The sequence below is a fragment of the Aphelocoma coerulescens genome, chromosome 14, assembly GCF_041296385.1.
Source record: "Aphelocoma coerulescens isolate FSJ_1873_10779 chromosome 14, UR_Acoe_1.0, whole genome shotgun sequence".
Taxonomy (NCBI): Eukaryota; Metazoa; Chordata; class Aves; order Passeriformes; family Corvidae; genus Aphelocoma; species Aphelocoma coerulescens.
The window spans coordinates 5,592,525-5,609,303 of NC_091028.1; the positions used below are offsets into that span (position 1 = coordinate 5,592,525).

The 16,779-nt window shown below is 42.8% G+C and overlaps 1 long non-coding RNA gene across 8 annotated transcripts in view; it reads left to right on the forward strand.

Moving 5' to 3' along the window:
• The window catches only part of LOC138118549 (uncharacterized), a 308,809-nt gene that overhangs the window by 239,557 nt on the left and 52,473 nt on the right, over positions 1-16,779 (forward strand). For 5 of the 8 annotated variants that reach the window (XR_011155197.1, XR_011155194.1, XR_011155198.1 and 2 more), the window contains 2 exons: positions 5,148-5,288; positions 6,201-7,172. This is a non-coding gene — a long non-coding RNA (uncharacterized lncRNA). Of the gene's footprint in view, positions 1-5,147; positions 5,289-6,200; positions 7,173-15,942; positions 16,116-16,779 lie in introns of those variants that run through there. The other 3 variants (XR_011155203.1, XR_011155196.1, XR_011155202.1) reach the window with 1 other exon arrangement.

A 16,779-nucleotide genomic window follows, 5' to 3' on the forward strand; every position in this document is an offset into this window, starting at 1 on the left:
AAAAAAAAAAAGTGTAGTGATGGGACACATAGCACAAAATCAGCAGGAATGAGTGACTCTTCCAGAGCATCACACCCAAAAACCGCCCCCAGTGTGTTTCACTTTTTGATATAAGAAGAATCCCCACTGTAATCTGGAACCTGGTGGTTTGTCTGGGCAGGTACTGTTCTGCTGAAGGGACAGCACGAGCTTTTTATAGAGACTACATTTTAGATCCTGTTGAGTCACAAATAACTCTTCAGGAGCTACTGTTTTACTCTCTGCTTTTTGTAAAGCAGCTGGGAAAAGCACAGGATGAAATGCTGAGGCAGCTTATCTGAGTCAGACAAAACTATCTAAAATTTGCCTGAATGAAATAAGAGCCCTGATGATGGAGTTATTCCCAGTTGACTCGAGTCCCCTGCCTCAACAGGAGCACGGCCCTGCCTGTGACTTTCCAGACCCTGGTCTGAGTTTCTCAGAACCATTTGTGCCAGTCAGCCCAGGCAGTGCCCTCCTGAGAGCTTTTCCCCACAGGCAAAACTTGACCACTCTGCTCAATTTAAACCAAAGTACCCTTCAGTGCTCTGTGCATCCTGATCAGTGAATACCTGCTGCACTAAGGGCATGATGGCTGTAATTGTAGCCAGGACCTTTAAGGAGCTGTATTTTTTTAATGAACCCATTATAAACCCCGCATTAAAGCACATTTTTTTGCTGTGATGTTTCAGTTTCAGACCATTTCCTCCCGAATTGTAAACATGCAGCTCCATGAGCAGCACAACTAATGAAGCCTGCTTTTCAATAGATTTATATCTCATTGGCTGGATTCCCTGGTGTCCAGGACCACGCAGGCTCCTTCCCAAGCTTTTATTGCACTGTCTCATTTCTGCCCAGCTTCTACGCCTTCCCCTTGTGTATGAACTCTTTGTGTCTAACAAATGGAGTGTCAGGCTGTAGTTTTCCCCTTAGAAAGATCTCTTTCCTCAGTGAGATTTCCTGTACTGGAGATTGAGAGGACTTGATCTGATAGCCCTGCTCCTGGTGAGCGTGGATCAGAGCAGTTAGTGGGCTCAGAAGGTATCAGGAGCAGATGAACATGCACAGACATAACTTCAAGAAGCCAAAAGGAAAACACAAATTTTTTTCTCTCTCTCCTTGTTTTTTGGTTTTTTTCCTAATTCCAAATTTGTTCCCTACACAAGTCTTTGCCTCCCTGATGGAGGTTTAGTGCTGCAGTAGCAGTTACAGTGCACAGAACAAGGCACTGGTGCAGTTGTAGGGAAAAATGTACCAGCCTTGGCCCTCCTTGAAAGCTGAATTCAATTATTTGTTGATAAAATCCCCTTGACAGGTAATTTGCTTCAGTATTCAGCTTCTGCAGTGCAGTGTAACGTGGTGTTGGATATTGGAAGGAGAAAGAGATATAATGGAATACACTTTTTTTCTCTTTCTAAACTGCACAGGCTTCTTTTAATTTATTTTTTTCTTTCACTATGTTGAAGCTTTCTAAAAATCTGCCAAGTTCATTGTCAGTATCTGTTTTAAAAGCCTTACAAAACACAGATAGATCCTTAAGTTCCTTTCAAATTAATTGTAATATTGGAAAGTTTTTTCAGAGTTTTCTAGTATTTTCAGGAAGAAAAAGCTGAAAATCAAACAGGAATTTGTATGCTCACATAGTCTCTGTGCTTTTAATGGTTACTACCAACTATGATCACCAGGGAGACAGTGAATTCAGCGAAATTTATTCCAGTAAATATCTAACAAAATACTATATATTATTAGATAGAATATGGGGTTTTTTTCTGCAGAAAGATCCTCAGATAAAAATTTGTCTGTCATCAGGTCCTTTGCTATAAAGGACAAGGTGATTAGAGGTGTAGCAACCTTTACTAGCAGGAAATTATGGATGACTTATCTATAGAGAAAGCGTCATCTTAATCGATACCCATTAGCATTCAGCCCAAGCTTACAGAAGTCAGTAGAAAACCTTGCACTAATTTTTCTGGGGTTTGTGCCCACAGCCCACTCATGGACTTTTTATAAGGAGTGCTATTGTAGATGTTCTGTCCCACCAAAATGTTGAATCCTTTCCTGAAATCCTCTAAGATAAATTATACCTACCTGTTCCTTGCACACTGCTTGAAGAACGGAGCTACAGAACGTTTCTGTATCATCTTTGATCTCTAAAATTGAACAGACAGCATCTCGGCAATAATCACACTCATGAGATTCCTGATACTTCCAGATTTTTACCTGGATGGAAGAAACTGCACTTTGCTTTCTTGTCCATCTCTGTAAGGATTTAGCTGTATAACTTTCAGACCAAACCTTGGAGTAAACTCTGTTGGAATTTAGCATAGACGTGTGAATGGGGTTTTAACTTTTCTGTGTCAGTTTGTTGAACTCATTCAGACATCCCCAGCTGTTAGGAAATGCAAACTGCTTTGTGATCTTCTCAATAAACCTTGACATCGTATTTAGCTTTTGAGGATGATGAGACAAGCCAAAACATGAGGGAGTTGGTACAGCTGAAACTGCTGCACAATTTGCAGTCTTTGCTCGAAAGGTAAAACATCCAAATCCATATATCCTTTACTGAAGTGCTGTATTTACCTTGGTGTGACCATTCCAAAAGGAAGGTCTGGTGTCACCTCTGCTTCCTGCAGAAATGAAGTGCACGAGCTTTATGTCATGTACTCTACCCATATTGATTAACAAATTCCCTAAGAAGCAGAATAATATTCTTACAATAACAACTCATTGACAAAGAAATGGACTTCTGGGACTCCTTGCAGCATGTAACCTGAAATCTGTGACCAGACACAGGATCCAAAGATGGATCCAGCATTTTCTGGCGTAAGGGATATTATAAGAGCAAGTACTGTAACCTAGAGAGGTTTTACTGCCATTCTTTTGACATCAGACTATTGCACTGGCTTACAGGATCTGAAGGGTTGTGTAATGCCTTGTTCTAACAAGGTAGTGGGGAAAACATACAGGAAAGTGAGGTTGATCCAGTTCCAAAGAAATATGGATGAGAGGATAGTACATGTTGTATATACTATTCTCTCATATCCATATACACTGGTTTGAGTAAATCAAAAAACATTCCAGAATTCCATTCCTTAAAATGTGTTTTGGGGGAGGAATTAAAAAAGTAGTGTGATGTAAAAAAGGAGTAAAGCCAAGGCAGATTGTCATTTGGATTAAACTGGCTGAAATAAAAGCAGGTACTCTAATTAGCCACTGCCTTCATTATCCTTCTTCTGAGACTGGTGCTAAAAGGGGGGGAAATGTCCTGTAGCACCTGCATGCCCTTCTGCCTTGCTGATCATGTGTCTAGGCAAGAAGCCATGTCACCTCCACTGCTAACCATTGTGATAAGGATTTTTCTGTCTCCAAGTCTGGGCTGCTGTTTGTCCCACTGGCCCCACAGCAGCACTGGCTCCCTCACAGCCAGAGCCAGGCAGACACTGCACATATTGAGTGCTGCCTCTCCCTGCTTCTGAGGAGCCAAACCTCATCCATCACCCACAGTTGCCTTTTCCTCCATGCTATTGTCTGCCAGCCCAAACCAGAAGCACAACCACCCTGCTTCTCCAGCACCGAACAGCGTTTGGCAACTCTGGCCAATTATTTGCACTGCCCCAAAGGAAACTAGGAAAAATCATCTTTGGAAGCAGACAGATTTTGCTTGCTGTCACCAGAAAGGTTACTTTCTTTAGTCTCTGAAGGCTTTGGTGGATCAATTCTTGTGCATGGGAAAATAGATTAGAAACACGCCGTCAGGTACACTGTGCACAAGATAGACAGATGGAGACAGTGGTATCTATCTGCTACAGGGAATTGTCACAGGGGCACAACTCATCACACTGGTTCTTAGAGGGCTTAATATGCTGCTGGTAAATAATCTATTTTTTATTACCTCACATCCCCAGATTGTCAACATTCTCAGCTTTTTTGCCACAGCTAATTAGACAGGCAAAAGCCTTATAGCCTAAAGAACAAGTCTGAGCTAAGCACCTGCCAAAATATCTGACTTTTTTTAAGAACTGGAATGTCAAAGAGTGAAGGGGCTGCAGATCACATTTAAACGCTTTGAGCATCAATAAGATGATTAGACCCATGAGGCAAACGTTCAGAATTTCTCTCAGACTCACCACTGAGAGAAGGCAAGATAAAATTCTGATAGATAAAAACTACTGTGCAACGGTACCAAAGCTAATTATTCTGCTGAACTCTCAGAGAAATCTTGCAGGGATGTGTTGACAGCATGCTCTGTGTGGCCACTTCTGTTCAGGAAAGCAATATTTAATTGCATATGTGAATGAAGTCTCTCTGTGTAAAGTATCGCTTTCGGAAAAGAAATTGTCTGAACCAAAACAAAGAATGACCTCGCTGTTAGCCAGGCAAGGCTGACTTGGCAGGGAGAAGGGAATTTTCTTTATTTTTTCATGGGGGTTTTATTTTGGTTTTCCCATCCTTTATTTAAAAATCCTGTTTTCAAGCAATTATTATAGGAGATTTTACAAAAGGCTCTGCACCAAGGGCAAAAGGCACCAAATGATGCCCCTGTATCAGGCATGCCATGACTAAGGCTATTTGCAAGCAAATAGCAGCAAAGGTATCCTTGCAGTCCCTGTGTAGCCTCAGTGGACAGACTCGTGGTGTTCATGTTTCAGTGTGTCCATGTCCCACATTCCTGGTGAGCCTGCTCCAGGCTGGCTTTCACCCAGCACAGGGACCACAGCCCTCACTGCCTGCAGCACCTCCTTACCCTGCTCTTCATGACCAGGAGCAGATATCGTGTATCCATAAGGCTGATGGGGTGTCCAATATTTGTACATCCGAAGGAAGAGATGATGTTAGAGATGCTGGAGAGGGAAAATGGCTTCCAGCCTCTCCAGCCTGAGCAGCAAGTCTGCTCAGCAGGACTGTTACTGTTTAAGGAGTGGTGCAATCAAGCTATTGACTACCTTTGGCTTTCCGTGGTTACGAGCCCCAGCACCTATTTGTGCCTTTGGAAGTCATCCCAGAATTTGCTGACTTGTGATTACTCATCAGGGACCCCTTTCTCTCAGCTAAAGAGAATAACCTGCTTTTTCCATATATTAACTTTTACTGCAATAACTTTCTGTACTTTCTTGTTTCTGATATTGCAGAGGGAGAGATGGAGTGGAGTTCAAACAAGGGAAGTTGAGATGTATCATCTGCCTGCACTGAAGTATAAGCAGTTACCAGCTGATGTCATACACTGCTTGATGACGTTGATATTGCTGGAAATATCTCTGGGGCTGAAAATAGTAAGGATAAAAAAAGTTGGCAGACTGTGTGTTTGTTTTCCTGATTGGATAGAAGGTGATAAATTTCTTTTGGTTCCATTTATAGGCATGGTCTTGTTTTATATTGATTTGCTGTTCTTAAAATTAAAAAAAAAAATCTACTCTAAGTAATTTAGGGCTACAACAAAACCTACTGTGTTCTGCCAGTGGCTTCTGAGTAGCAAACTATAAGGCAGCTTTCTTCTCATTCTCCATGCTGAAGATGTTCTTTCTCTCTGTCACTTCCATAATTTCTATCTACGTAGATTTTGTATATTCTGAAACCAGCCACACTTTGAGATGGATTATTCCTTCTCTCTCTTATGAAGTAACTCTGCTTCAAACTCAGCCTCCAATGCAAGACCACAGTACCACCCACTTGTGGAGGAACCACTTGTGCAGAGCTCAGGGTTATAACCCCCAGAACAGGCATGGAAAGGGGCCTTGACTGTGTGTGTACAGATGATGTTTTGTGGTAACCCCACTTTTCTGTCACTGCATAAGGGTCTTTCACATAGTTTATAATTTGGGTACTACGAATCGTTGCAAGCTGTCTAAAGTGTTTCTTGCATAGATGGACTCCCAAAGCTCCTGTTGAGGAGGGGCAGTGGGAGAGCAGCTGGGTGGATGGCTGGCAACTGGCCAAGGTCAGCCAGCACAGATGGCAAACTCTACATGGCCATGAGTGAGAAGAAAAGTCAAAATGCTGACATTTGTCTTTCACTTTTTTGAGTTGAGGCTTGAGTGATATTTAGTGCTTTTAGCTGTTTTTGTTTACCTGAGTTTTCAAAATTCAAGTTCTCTGTTTCCCCCTTTTCTATTGCAAGGAAATGAGTGAATTGTTGTCATGATTCCTTTCTATCTGAGATATTTTGTGGTATTTTTCTCTCCTAGGCAGAAATGTCAGTAACAAAGTGGCAGAGCTCTACAGCCATGGTCTGGTTTTGCCGTTCAGAGTTTATTGTTTGGCTGAGAAAGCCTTGAAGATTCCCAAACCAGTGACATGAAAACCAAGCTAAGCAGTGACTAAATTAAGTGCAGAGACTAAATTAAAATTGGACATTGTATTGTGTGTCCATATCTGGAAAGGGAAGTTAAAATTGAAACCAAAAGGCACTGTGGCCACTCTCTTTTCTTAGCTCTGGATTTAAAAGTCTGGCTAATATCTTTCTTCATTCAGGACAAGGTATGCCTGATTCAAGGACAATATTGAGTCAGGTTTAGTGTGTCAACAAGAGAGTCAGCCTTTCCTTTGAGAAGTGTATTACCCACATGGGCAGCTACAGAAAAAGGTGGGGAAGGAATTGGTAGTGGTAACTGAGGTGAGGAGCTGGAGTGGTCCTGCTCTCACTCTCTCTTTTTCACACATGAATATATACATGTAGATGTCTTTCATATCCTTCCTTGTGTCTTTTCCATAGGCTGCTCTGTCAAGTTTGGGATTTCTTTTTAACTAATATAACATTTCACATATCCAGTGAGAGCTTCTCAGGCTGACCATGGCTTGTTTGCAGTTGGCACTGAGCTGCACAGCTTCCCCAGGGGTGCTGAAGTTTGGGCAGGGGCCCTGCAGTACTGCTGGGATACAGAGCTCACCTGGGGGCTGTGCTCAGATTACACACAGGGAGCCAGAGCAGCAATTTATACAGCAGTCTGTGATGCACCTCCACCTTCCCTGGCAGCCAGGTTAAGCCATCTCAGAAATCCCAGCCTCAACAGGGAAATCACTCAGTTTTCTGGTTCCCCTAGCCTGGAAAAGCATTCCTTTGCTGCCAGGACCTGAGAGAATTGCATCCATAATACACTACTCCTGTTTATAGGAGCAAAGCTTGCTTTACTGCGCTTGAATTTAAATAAAGGTATTTGCACATCCCTGATGAATTTTTTCCACCTGTATTTTTATCCATAATAGACTGCCTCTGTACTAGCAGTGACTGATCAATTGTTTGGGGGTTGTTTGTTTTCAAGGCAACGCGTGGGTGATTCTCGATCCTCTCCTGTGGCAGAGCCTGCTGTTATCAATATGTTACTTTCTTTTCACTGGGAACGTAGCTTGCAGAAGGCATGGAAAATAAATGGGGTCTGGTTTAACTCCAGTGACAGTTAGGGAATGTGTCTGATAAATCAGCATCCAACGCCTCTTCCCCCTTTGGAACTGGCCAGGGCAAGACCTGCACTTGGAAGGTCTGAATATTTTTATCTTTTTCTAATTAACAGGAGTTAGCCTTTCAAAGTGCTTGCAGCAAGTGAGAGCCAAGAGGCTGGAGTGAGTGCTCTCTGTGGTCTCCAAATCATTTGCTTTTCAAGGGGAATAGGGAGATTGAAGAGAGGCCTGACTTAGGCTGCCAGGTCTCTAAAGGAAAATCTGTGCTTGGTGGGGCCAAAAACGCAGTGCTCATGGAAGTGTATGAGAACAGTGTTTTCTCACCTGTGAGTTCAGCAGGTGCAGTGAACAACGTGATGGAGGCAAGGGCTCAGCCCAACACAGATGTCACCCTCAGGGGTGTGGGTGCCACCCTGAAGCTGCCACGAGGACACATGCAGGGCTGGGAGAGCAGCTCTGACTCCAGCATCCCTGCAGTCCTGGGCAGAGGGTGCCAGAAATTTGTGTCCTGCCAAGGACCAGAGATGGTCACACTCCATCTCCTTTCCCTTCCACATTTAGTTTATTTGCTTTATCAAGGCATAGAACCACAGAATAGTCCTCATGTAGTTTTTACCCTTCCTACTGTGGAGGGGTTTCTGTCTCATTTAGTGGCTTTAGGCAGTGCTGAAGTTCAATGAGGAGGAGCAGGGACTCAGCTGGAAATGCCAGTGTGCCTGCCAAACTGTCACCCGAGGTGTTTTCAGATGAGGATGTCTGCAGAAATTACACTGAGGCTTGGCATCACCAGGCAAAGTGACTCTCTTAGCTCCACTGCTGACTAATACAGACAGCATAGTCTGTCACCCCATTAAGAAACAGTAGCTGTACTGAAAATAAAATTTTAGAAAGAGTGGAATTCAGTAGGAGCAACTTTTATTACCAGAAAAGAAATATCTCTCATATAAAGAGTCAGTCCATTGCTGCAAATTTAGGTAATTTTCCTCATATTTCCCCATCCATTTCACTCTGATGTGGTGTGTGTCCTGCAGCAGGATGCTGCCACTGCCATGGAGGCACCTTAGGGGAGCAGCACAGCCTCTCCAGTGGGTCCCCCTGTATGCTGGTGCCTGCAGGCCTGCCCTATGGGATGTCTGGGTGCACTGGGAATGCCCCACTGTGCGCCAGCAGCACTGTCCAAGCAGGACTGGGCACCCTCCACATCCACCAGTCCCAGCCTCAAGGCTGATCCCTCCAGCTGTGCAAGTGGCTGGAGCTGTTCAGGAGCACTGCTGAGCTCCTGCTGCTGTTGTGCTGCTGAAACACAGTTCACCTTGGAAAAGGGGTTTTCAAAAAGTGCCATTCCTCACCACAGTGTTTCATTCTCCCAGAAATTTTTAGTGGGGAGGTTTTTGGTTGGTTTAAGTGTAAGGAGGGGGGACTCCCCTGCCTATCCACAAGCTCAGCTTGGTCTCTCTGTGTCAAGCTGTGCTGTTTCTGGCTCATGTTTGATTACCAATAATAATGAGAGTTTTCTGAACAAGAGAGGTCTTGAGGCTTTAGCATTTTCACCAGGCAAATGTGAGGACCTTTATCTCAATTCTTGTAGACCTGAATCATCCTTGCCTATGTGGCACGCTCTTTCAGTGGCAGCAGCACAGTTGAGAAAAAATCAAGCATGAGCCTTTCCTACAGGTAGAATTTCAAGGGCATTTTCTCATCCAGGTTCAGCTTTATGTGTCTGTAACACTGAGATTTTTCACCTCTTTACAGGACATCCTACAGATTTTTATATTCTTCCTATGCATCTTTTTCCTGGTAGTCTATTTGTGTTTTACTGGCTTAGTCTGTGGGGCTTTTTTCTTTCTATTTCAACCTTTTGTTCTTAGTTTTTGGATTCCCAGATTTCCTCTGAGGAACCATCTGGGGCAAAAATATAGCTGTTGTCCCTGTCAGGTCTTACAGCTGAGAAAGTTATAAACAGAATTCCTGTGCCTGGTCCTTTACCTGCTCTCTCTTACTATCCATTGCAGTTGATGATGGGTTTGTTGTCAGATTTAAAAAAATAGGGAAAGATTGCTGGTCCAGCTGGAGGAATGCTGCTTTGTGGTTTGTTTGTCTGGAAGATATTTTAAGTTGGCTTGAACACGCTGATTGGTAAGACCAGGATTGCTGAAAAGCAAATAAAACCTTGAGGGGGTTGGAGGAGACATTTTTTTCCTTTATTCTAAAGAATATATTAGCCTTCAGTTCACAAATAAATCACACATTCCAGAAAATCTGAGTCTCTTGCTTGAGCCTCTAACAGAGTAGGAATAAATGTGTACTCTGTTGCAGCATGTGAGGGGAGTTAGATATTTCTGCTTTGCTAACCCTGATGGCTGTGTTTGATTCTGTATTTACCTTAGCCAAACCTGAGGAGTGTTTCATTAATTTGGGGAATGCCAGAGCTTTTTAAAAATTCAATCTCTTGCTCATATCACCTATTTTAATATCAGTATTATTCCGGCCAAGGGATGTTAAGCTTTGTCAGGGCTTTGTGCCCAGGAACAGCATTTCAGGTGTTTGTGTGCTGCAAGGCAGTGCAGTGCATTTCTTGCAGTACTTGACTGGCCTGCAGAGTCCAGTAGTGCTGATTTTCTGTGTTGGCAGAATAGGAAAAAGTTAACTCCCTCTATTAATTCAGATATTTCTATTTAGACCTGATCTCCTAGTCTGTGCTGCCTGTGCCCTCCCTCAGCACTGCTGGCAGCAGGGGTACAGTGCATCAAGCACAGGCAGTGCTCAGCTCTCCTGGTGACATTCGTGTTCTCAGTGACCAGGTATTTTGGGGGCAGGACTAAAGAAGCCTAACTATTGCCAAGTACTGGGAACTGAGTCTTTGGAAATCTTTTAAGAACCTTTTGGTTCACTCTAAAAAAATATCTGACCACTTCTGACAAATGCTGGGAGTTTTACAATCTGGTTTTCTGCAGGAATCCTCACTTACTTTCTATAGATTACTCGGTCTCTGTGTGTGTGTTTTCCTCCACTAGAAATCTCTGAGCCGATTGACAGACTTAAACTTAGTCCATCACAGGTTAGAAGTCCTAAAAGATAATTAAATTCCTGTATGTTCTCCTGGAAATGGTCAGTCAGATGTAAGAGACTAGTGTTGGAACATTCCCAGTAGTAGTTTTAATAACTTCTGGACTCTGCTTTGGCATGGACTTAATGATCCCCTCATATCCTCCCCAGCCTAATGAATTTTATGACAGTTAAAACCTCAGTGTGATTTACTTGATGGTTTTTTTTTATTTAAAAGGTCATCCAAGAGACACCAACAAATAACAAGCAGAATTTCTCCATTGCTTTTGCTGATCGAACAGATCATTTTTCTTCTGGAGTGCCTGGGGGTTTGGATCCACACTGAGCTGATGGAAAGCAGTCTTTGGCACAATTCTCAGATGTTCATCATGGGCTTTCAAACAGATCTCTGATACCACCTCCTAAGTCACTTTGGTTAAATTTGTCTTTCAGAATTAATTTTAAACCCAAATAATAATTTTTCTAGTTGCTGAAATAGCCTGTCTTTTTTTTCTTTTCCTTCAGAAAACATACATCCCCAGCACACAGACAGAAAGAGAGAAATGCTTAAATAAGTCAAAGATGCCATTTTGGGACTAAACTATTCTTAGCATTTACAAGGAGGAAATTATTTAATAGACCTAATCATCTGTGTTAGTCAAAGAAATTCATAGTAAGACATTTACAGGATTGTGGCTTAAACTGTACATTCCTTGAGGCTTTTTGTTTTCATCTATAAACCCTCACTGTGATGTCTGGGGCACTTGAAATGGCCCTAGGAAAACCAAGAGTCAGGAGAGCTCACTAGGTTCTCTGGATGCTCAGTTTGTAGGGGATGTGTCAGAAAACACCAGCCCCATCCAAAACAACTGGCACTCACATGTATAGACACATTTGTCACTGTTGGGATAAAAATATGTCAGTCTTTAAGCACAGGGTTTCTTTAACCAAGGTTGTCTGTAATTATAAATCAAACATCACATAACATAGCTGGAAATGCTCCTGGTTTTGTCATTCCTGATTATTCCATCTGTGCTGTCTCTCTTGTCATTCATGACTCCTTAAATCAACCATTGTCTTCATATATGCTGAGAGTCTTGATTCTAAGCATATGAAAAAACTCTTCAAATCTTGAACCCAAAATCATATTTAGCATGAATGCTGTTTGCACCCCAACTAGGAAAGCTGGGAAATGCTTGCTCTGCTCCCAGTCTCAGCAAAGCTCTAACAGCCACCAGGCTGTGCTGAGAAAGAAATGAGATTCTTTAGAATTTAGACTGGAAATCATCTGAGGACAAGACCGTGTGAATTTGCTTCAGCTGTGGTGTGTTCCCCACGGCTGGGTGAGCTCTGAGGAGCTGTAACCCACAGCAAAGTGTTTGTAACACAAACCCTGGCCCAGCTGGCCCAGCTCCATGGCCTTTCTCGCCCAGCAGGGAGCTGGGGATGTTCTCGGAGCTGGGAGGGCTCAGCCACAGGAAGAATGTTTAGCTGGGGCCACCCATCAAGGCCCCCAGCACCATCCCAAAGGAAGGCAAGGAGTGTTCTCCCAAGGGAGACCACCCGGGATCCAATCATCCCATGGAGAGGGGCTGCGGAAGGTGAGGAGGAGAAGGGCCCTGGAGCACCGCAGTGCCTTGCTTTCTCAACTCTGAAAGGAGTTTTGAGCTTCAGCTGCTGCCAGCAGTTTCATTAATGGTTAGCTGCTGGTTGAAGCTTCAAGTTGAAGACTTGGGATGTTTGAGCTTCATGGGATTTAGTGATTTCTCAATGCTGAACAAGACCTACAAGAAGTGAAACTTGTGTGGGCCAGCAAATAGCAAACCTCAAAGCTGGGAGAAAAGTTCTCCCTGCCAAAAAAAATGCTCACAAGTTTGGTTTTGGGGTGTTTTATTATTTTTCTGTTTGGAGACTTTTTTTTCCTAAAGAAATAATCTAGACAAAGTGGTGTTGCTCCCAAATCTAAAATCAGTTTGGCATATCTTTGATCCTCAGCTTTTTTTTTCCCTCTTCTGGACATCTTCAGAAGGACATTGAACATAGAGAATTGGAAGGAATGGGTAATTTGTTATAGGTGACTGAAATATGTGAGGAAAATTAGATGTACTTAGTAGACAAAGGTCAGAATTAACATTTATGTATCTGAACACATACATTTAGAGGAAATGGTGTGTTAAACCTGAACCTCTATTAGTAATGATCACAAAATTCAAATAAAACATTTTCATATTGGGAAACAGGCTTTTCTCACCAATTTGTTGCATGTTGGCCGTTCTGGTATCCCCAGCTATTTGAGGTAATCTTCAGAGAGAACCCTATTTCTGAAAACACCGGTCCCAGATGAACAGTCAAACTCAAATGCTTTGCTGATCTGATTCTCAGACTCTAGATCTGAAGCTTTTAATTTTTGCTCTGTGTGCGGACCCTGAATCCCTGAAACATGTGTGATTCACTTAGAATTAATCTTGTCTCTCTGCACACTATTATTTTCTCAATAGCTTTATTTCCCTCCCTCCTCCCCCTCCCAAAATGAACAGAGGCTCTACTGTATAAAAGGTATCCCCTCCTGGCACAAAGCACTTGCAGCTTCATTCTGGTGCGAGGCTATTGCTGACCAGGTCAGCCTTTCAGTGAGCTGACCCAAATCCTACAATCCCCTCAAAAATACGTCTAAACCTGCCTGTCTGATTTCCATCAAGGATTGGGATTCTGAGGTCTGGTTGCTTGGGTTTATTTATTTTGTTCCAGTTCAGCTTTTCAGCACATCACAAACACATTTACAAATACCTTGAATTATGCATTTCCCATGGGGTGAAGGATCTTTAGTCTAAACCCTCTGTATTTTCTTATATCTTATTCTGGTGCTGTTACTCCCCAAATGGAAGGTAGCTGTAAAAGCTAATTTAACACAGCACCATAACACAGTCCACGGTTTCTGGGGACAGGAAGGCAGGGGTTGCAATGTTTGGGGGTTTGGTGGTTGAGGGGTTGCAATACAATAAGACTTATATTTTCCTCTGCAATAAACCCTAAAGCCCACAATGTGTAACCCGCCAGAACGAGTTACCTAATGATTATTTCCAAGGGATCCGTGATTTGCAGGCGCCATCATCTGGGCACAGCCTCTGTTTGCAACTGGAATTAATGGAGAGTCAGAGATACAAACTTTGGAGCCTCGGCAAATCTGCAAATGGTTCCTACTAATAAAACAGCGTTTTTCTCTAAATAAATACATGTGTCTGTATCCCCCAACACACACACACTCTCTGTGAGTGTTTAGAGATGATAAATACTAGACAGTAAAGATGGATTAAACCTTTCTTAAAGATTTAATTATGTTCTAGACTGTTGGGACTAAATCCATTAAATCAAGATGGAATTTCTAATCTATCAGTATGTCTACTCCAAGCATCTGTGAGATACAATCCCCCCTGGCTCCAGGCCATGAGACCTTCCCAGACTGTTGGTTCAACTTCTTGCCTCTTGGATGTTGTGCTCACTGTTCTTTTCACCACTATCTGTTGGAGAGTAATATAGGAGTAAAATTGGGTTTAATGGGAACCCAAACCATCTTTTCATGCTCAGGAGTTTCAGTCATTTATCTGATGGTGAGGAAGGGAAGACCACCCTTTTGTCTTCAAAAAAATTACCCTTTGTTCACCCAGTGCAAGACAAGTCTTTGCTCCCTGAGCCTCTGGGAGAGGAGCAGAAACTGAACTTGTGTGACTTCAGGCACAGCAGCCAGGGCAGGGTTCAGGAACTTCCTTCTGAGATAATAGTTTCTTCCACAATGATCTGAAGAGCCTGGGTTTCATTTGCTTTTCTTTTTTAAAATCTTTTCCATGCTTTTTGGGATATCTCCTCTGGCAGAAGAGTTCCAGGGCACTGATGTTTCACAGTGGTTTCCATGGCTTTGACAAAAACAGGACAATGGGCAGTTTGACCCCCAAGGTAAAATCCTCACAGCTCTGAAGTTGATAGGACCTCCTAATACCTCTGCTCTGGATATATTACCTTTGCAGAGTAATTCAAATGGATAAATATCTAATGAAACATAAGAAAAACATTGGATTTTAAAATGAGAATCACTCTGGAAACGGCAGAATTGGTGTGCTGGGACAAAGCAGATCACACGCACATGTTTTTGCTGTTCCTTCCCTCCTGCTTTCTTTTCTAAAATTCCTATTGGTCCCATGAGGAGCAGGAGAATAAACCTGTTGTCAGTTTTATTGCAGAGCTGGCTGCCTAAACTGATGTCTCACTGCAACATGGTTATAAAAAGGAAAAAAGAAAAACTGCCAAAAAGCCTTGCTGATGTAAATGATATTCCTGTTGGAAGACTCTCCAGGAAAGGGCCTCTGAAGCAGGAGAAGCCTAATACATGCAGCAATATTTTCAAAACACCGACTTAAAAATTTAAAGCCCTATGGCTTTTTTTTTCCCTGCTGTAAACTGTGAGCAGAGCTGCCCAGGCTCTGCTCTGAAGAGGATGGAAAGAACAGATCAACACAGTAAACCACGGCTGTCTGGTGGTGATATGGTGATATGAATTTTAAATTAACCTGCAAGACAAATAATTTTCCATACTTTGGAATGCAGCCTGACATAAAATTTTCATTTACATGTTCGTTATAGCTTCAGGAAATTGCCATCACCGACACCCCTGATTTCTAGTACCTAACATATGATGTTCTTTCTTCTCTTTCTCCTTCTCTAAGGGAGGCATTTTGATGATATAACTCCTTGTGTCATTCTGATGAGGCACATTGTTGATACAAACTCTCCCAAGGTCTGGCATGATTGCTCAGTTGTAGGCTGTGTGTGCTCTCTCCCCAGGAATCACTGCACCCTTTTCCAAAGTCAGGCTTGTCATGTTGTGTTTGAAAATGTCAATACACTTGGTAATTTCATTAAAATCTTAACGTTGTCTTGGGTTTGCATAATTAGGATGGAAATCTCATGAGAATATTTTTCCCTGTGATATATCCAGGCAGAGAGCAGTACCAATACAAAGCTCACTGAATTCACGTACATTAAAATGAAAAATAACCAGGGAAAGGTACTGATTTCTGCATGTCCAGAGTTCAATTTGGTTTATTTTGGGACCTACATAGTGAGCTGTTCATTTGTTGCATTCATTCCAAGGGGCCTGTCACTGATGAGATACCAGGCTTCCCAGAAGACAGTTCAAGGGATAAGTCATGATCTCTCAGAGCCCTTAATGCCACCTGTGAGCCACAACTGCAGCTTCTGGGCAGTCCCAGCTCTTGCCAGTTCTTCATTGCCAGTGCTCCCTTCAAAGGGGATTTAATTACCAACTTTCTCTGCTCTCTGCTTGAAATTTTAGAAAAAACAAAACGTGTAAGGATCCATTTGACCTCTGTTCTGAAAAGCAGTGATGTGAAATGAATATTTGTTGGACTATTGATCTTTGCTTGTTCTTAAATACACTGCAGCCTTAATAAATGCCTTTGGTCCATCCCTCAGCTGGTGTAAATTACCACGGCTCAATGCAGCTGAGCAGATTTACATCATCTGAAGACACAGTCCTTGGCATGTTGGAGCAGCCTGCTTTTCAAGAACCTGGCAGTGAGTGTGCCATGGATAGCATTTACAGCACCTCTCACCCTGCAAATCCACTGCTGGCCTGCTGTCATCAGGTAATTTTGGGAAAGAAGTGCAAGCACCCTTGCTTTGTGTGGTGGTTTGCATCCTGTTCTCTGTGTTGCTTTGCTCGGCTCATGTGAAACAGTGGAGCAAGGGTGATTTTTGGGGGGTCTGTACACCTCACAGCCCTCGTGGCACAGGTTGGGAGGGCTCCCTGTGCTGCCCTTGTGCCTGCTGCTCCTCACCCCTGAGCCAACCCCACTGCCAAAGCTATTCAGTGTGCAAGTGCTCTTACTTTTATGGGCGCTTTATGACTCTTCTGTGTGGAACATATAATTTTAATGGGTGGAAATCAAATTAACTCTAAACCCCACTTGACTAGTGCTTCTTGTGAAGACAGTGGAAATTCTGTTTGCTGCATTCCCAGCTCTCCAAACCGTGGTAACCTCTTGGCCTCCAATGCTTGCTATGTGCAATGGGAGTCCAGGAGTCTGTACCATTTCATTCTGCTTTGCTATTTCACCACAGTTTGGATTTTCATAAAGTGAAGGACTCAACTAAAATACTGTCTCACTCCCACACCAGAGCAGCACACATGCACATTGATGGAGAGAGGACTTATCTCCATTTGCATGCTGCTAATTGTGAAGTCTTGCAACATAACAGGGATTGTGCTGGGATATAGAAATTCTAACTAAGACACAAATCAAGACAGAC